Source organism: Artibeus jamaicensis, unplaced genomic scaffold (genome assembly GCF_021234435.1).
Source record: "Artibeus jamaicensis isolate MK-2021 breed Jamaican fruit bat unplaced genomic scaffold, CSHL_Jam_final contig_482, whole genome shotgun sequence".
Taxonomy (NCBI): Eukaryota; Metazoa; Chordata; class Mammalia; order Chiroptera; family Phyllostomidae; genus Artibeus; species Artibeus jamaicensis.
The window spans coordinates 791,827-797,015 of NW_026521857.1; the positions used below are offsets into that span (position 1 = coordinate 791,827).

Genomic DNA, 5,189 nt, shown 5'->3' on the forward strand with positions numbered 1-5,189 from the left:
TAGTCCTCTATTTCTATAAATAGTTTGTCAAGTACAAATATGTGGTGTACAATAAAAAATTAGCATGGAGATATTTTTAACCTAAAAAAATGTGTGTGTGTTTATCAGTCCAAAAGCCTACCTCTCATTTGATCACCAAATGTCAGATACTTGAGGGAGTCATTCCCCTCAATTCAGGAACAAGACAAGGATGCCTGTTACCTCTGCAATTATCTTTCATTGCATTGGAATGTTTGCTGAGGCAAATAAACAAGAGAAAACTATTAGGCTTGTAAAAACTGGAAAGGAAGAGGCAAACTTTGTTGATAATGTAATTGTCTATCTGGAAAAAACAAAAGAATCAATGCAAAAGTACTACAAGCCATAAGATAATAAAGTTGCAGAACATAAAATTATCATACTAAAATTGTTAGTCTTCATATACATAAACTATAAGCAGTTTGAAGGTATAATAGAAGAAAAGACTGTATACAATGACAAATTGAACTACCTAGACAAAGAACTAATAAGAAATACGAAAAAATAAAAGAAAAACTGTAAAACACTCCTGAAAGATATAAAAATGGCTTTGAACAGGTTGAAAAAATGTAACATATTCTTGAGTAGGAAAACTCATCATTATAAAAATGCTATTTCTCCCCAAATGAACATAAATTTAATACAACCTTAATAAAATTTTTCTCAAAACTTTTCCCCAAATTAGACAAATGAATTATAAAGTTTATATGAAAGAATAGAAAAACTGAGACTAGCCAGGAAATAATTGGAAAGAATATTTAATGCTTGGTTAATCCTATTAGGATATAGTAAAGCTTGGCATCTGGGGACACTCATAGATTTCAGCACCCAGCCCACCTTCTTTCAAGATGTCTGCTGTTGATGAAATTCTGTGCAAATGCAGCTTGGAGGGTGATCAATCTATACCCCCAAATGAGAACATGTCAGTCAAAGCCTACACCATCTTTGATGCCAACTGGGATGCTCTGAACACTCAAAATGCCATCAGGCAAAATGTCAACATTTCGAACAACCACAACAATGAACAGAGGCAGGATGTTGTCCTTGCCTACCAGAAAAGGACCAAAAGGGAAGTGCATCAGCACTGAAGTCAGCCTTCTCTAGCCACCTGGAGAGGGTGATTTGAATCTATTGAAAATACACACTCAGTAGGATGCTTCTGAGCTGAAGGACTTCATGAAGGAGCTGGGGGCTGATGAGGACTCTCTCACTGAGATCATCTGCTAAAGTATCAAACAAGAGTGTGGAGAAATTGATAGAGTCTACAAGACAATGTACAAGACTGATCTGGAGAAGGACTATTTTTCAACACATCCGGTGACTTCTGCAAGCTGGTAGTCGCCCTTGCAAAGGGTAGAAGAGCAGAAGATGGCTTTGTCATTGATTGTGAAATGATTGGCCAAGATGCCCATTATGGTGCTGGAGTGAAGAGGAAAGGAACTGATGTTCCCAAGTAGATCAATCAGCCTGATGGCTGAGTGGAGTGTGTGTAATGGCCAGAAAGTATTTGGAAGGTACAAGAGCAAACATGTCATAGCCCTTATGACATGTTGGAGAGCATCAAGAAGGAAGTCAATAGAGACCTGGAAAATGCTTTCCTGAACCTGGTCCAGTGCATCCAGAACAAGCCCCTGTATTTTGCTGACCAACTGTATGACTCCATGAAGGGCAAGGGGACATGCAACAAGGTGTTAATCAGAATCATGATTTCCTGCAGTGAAGTGGAAACGCTGAAAATCAGATCTGAATTCAAGAAGTGTTGCAAGTCCCTGTATTACTACATCCAGCAAAACACCAAGGATAACTAGCAGAAAGCGTTGCTATACCTGTGTGGTGTGGATGGGTGAGGCCCGAGGTAGCTCGAGCGTCCAGGAGCGGTGCTTCTGTGCTTCCAGCAAAGGATTCCAGAAAATCAGCTTGTGACCATTAGCCCTCCGTGCCCACCCATGTAAGGAAGATGTTAGCATTGCTCCTGGCCTGACCTTATTTCAGTTGCCTAAGCATTGCCTGGATTTCCTCTCTAGCTTCTCCTTTCGGCCAAACAAATGAACATTCCAAGTAGTTGGAAGTGAAATCTCTGATATGAAACACTTTGTCTCTTGTGTATTGTGTTGTAAATAGATGAATTAGCTGAATTTTTACTTTAGAAAACATAAAGAATATGGTAAAATATTTAAAATCCTCTAAATTAAAGCACAACTTACTGGCTTAGGAAAAGGCTTATAAACTCACAGATCAGAATAGGTCCCCAGAAATATAACTAAGGAAAGTTTAGCATATGACAACAGAGGCATTGAACATTAACTTTGAATGATGTTGGGCAAAAAGGATAGCTATAGAGAAAAGAAAAAACAAAACTTTTTTTTCATAATGCATTAGAGAGCTAAATGAAGATAAAACAAAAACAGAAAAACATACAACTAATAGAAGAAAACATGGGTGAATCTTGTTTTTATAACCCAAGCATGGACATTTCCTAAGAAAAATCAGAAGATAATTATAAATTGGGAAAAATTTTGCAACTTACGAGTATATCAGAAGATATTAATGTACTTACTGCAATAAAGATTTCCTAAAAATTGAGAAGAAAAAGACCCACAACCTGATTTTAAAAATAAGCAAAGTTATGAATACACAGTTCACAGAAAAGCTATGCTATTAGCTTTCAGTCACAATAAGAGAAATACATGTTAGAACTACTGAAATACTGGCTCTCTACATAACAGATTGAAAAAAAAATCTCCAAAATTTGACAGTGTAAATTTTGGCAAGACATTGTGTGGAACCAGGCACTTCTATATCCTTCAGGCGGGACACCACATGGCACAACTTCTGTGAAGTGAAATTGGCAATGTCTAGCAAAATTACATGTGCACTCATTCTTTAATCCAGCATTCATATTTCTAGAATCCTATCTCAAATATTTAACAGCAAATATATAAAGACAAATGCAGAAGGCTATTTACTGTGGCCTTGTTTTTTTGTAACAAAGGCTAGAAACAATACAAATGTTTCTTAGTAGATAATTGGTTAAACTATAGCATATTTGCCAAGTGAAGTACTATGCAGTTGTACAAAGAAACAAAGAGGCAACTCCCATTTCCAGTTATGATAAAGTAGTTAGCAGAAAACTGCTGCTTCCGCTGAAAGAGTTGAAAAAGATGGATATAATTAAAATGGGTATATTTGAAGCTTTCAGAGAGCTGTTGACACAGCCTAGAGTTGAAGGGTCAAGATACCAGAGAGAAGGGAATCTCACTGAAGTGAGCCCAACATTCCAAAAGCTGCTTTTCTCCTTTTGGAACTTGGTAATTCCTGGCATTGAGAAAGATGCTGGGAAACTTGGGAGAGGATAGTCACTAGGAGGCAGAGAAGCAGCACAGCTGTCAGCAGTTTCATAGGTCTGAGGCTGTAAAACTTGGAGTGTGGGGTTTCCAAATCAGCCAGAATTCAAGAAGCCAAGGTTCCAGAAAAAAAGGGAGGTTCAGAGAAGCTAGGCTGACATTCGATGTTTTCTCTTTGAAGTCCTTGGTAATTCTTAGTCATGTAACATGAAAGACTAAGAAGCTAAGAAAACCATCTGGAAAGCACAGTGGAATTTTTGGCAGTCTTACATTGTGGAAATCAGGAACTGACTAGACGGCAGCACTTAAATGTCCTAGGCTTTTAGTTGGGACCCGTAAGAAGGGGTGCGTTAGAGTAGATCATGCCTTACTATAACTCAGTCTTGAGTCATCTCAGTCACTGACTGGGTTGTGATAAACTGTCCCTCCTCTAGCTGTCTGCCAGCCCACAGCGTGAATCCTCAGCCAGAGTCTCTGCACCCTTTCAGCCCAGATTCTTAGTATCCAGGAAAGAGGACCAATAGGAAAAAGCACAACAGAAAGATACTCGTGATTTCCCAGAGCATTGCAGATGTCACACAGAGACTTAAATAATAGTAATTAATGTAATTAAGATAATAAAAAAGAATATGTTTACTAGAGAACTGGAATCTATATTTTTTATAAAAATCAAATAGAAATCCTAGATTTGAAAAATATATTAATCAAAATTAGAAATCAGTAAATTGGATTTAATGGCAGATTGAACGCAGCTGAGGAGAGTGCTTGGCTGGAGCTCCAGCTAGTGAGAGTCTCCAGCTAGTGAGCTGGAGATAGGGCAGTAGAAGACGTCTTGGCTGGAATACAAAAAGAAAAAGAATGAAAAATAAAGAAAACAGTGTAAGAGATATGTGACACATGGTCTATCAATGAAATATTCTAACGTAATTGGAGTTCAAGAAGGGAAGAAAAAATGTGACAGAAGCAATATTTGAAGAGATAATAAGAGAGAATTTTCCAAAAGGGATAAAAAAGATTTGAGTCACAATCAAAAATTACAAAGACTGCTAAATAGGATAAATGCAATAAAAACTATGCATAGGCACATCATAATGAAATTGCTAAAAATCAAAGTCAAAGAGAAATTTATAAAAGCAAGTAGAGAAAGAAGATACATCACCTTCAAAGAGGCAGCAATAAGACCAAAAGCTCAGTTCTCAGTAGAAATTATGGAAACCAAATGATGGAATAACACCTTTTAAAAGACTGAAAGGAAATAACAGCCAGTCTAGAATTCTACGCCTGATGAAAATATTCTTCCAAAATGAAGGCTAAATAAAGGTATTTGCAGAAAAATGAAAATTGAGAATATATATCACATAAGTCACCCGTAGACTTATATTAGAAGAAACATTAAGTGGAGTTTTTAACATCTGTATCACAATTGTGGTGGGGGTTATGCAAACTCATACATGCATTAAGGTTTATGAAACTATATACCCAAGTCAACATTATATTTTTTTAAAAAAGAGTTTGTTACGCATAAGGAAAATAGTTCCAGGTTGAAATCTAGAAATGCAGGAAGGGATAAAGAGCAATAGAATAGATAAACATAGGGGTGAATGTAAATGAATATTGACTGATTATTATTGGAGATTGCTAGGGCATGGACTGTTACTCTGAAAATAATCAAACATTGTTCCCATTTTTTCCTTTCAAATGGCATTTCAGGGTAATAAAGTAGTTGATGTGGAAAAAGTATTCATTATGGAAAAATTACAACTAATAAACAGAAAAAAGTTTGAATTAGATAACCATAATTGCAGCCCTCATAAAATAGTTTCAATA

General features: G+C 36.5%; 1 pseudogene; it reads left to right on the forward strand.

The window, feature by feature from the left end:
- The first annotated feature begins 866 nt into the window (after positions 1 to 866).
- Positions 867 to 1,865, forward strand: LOC119054848 (annexin A2-like; annotated as a pseudogene).
- The last annotated feature ends 3,324 nt before the right edge of the window (positions 1,866 to 5,189 follow it).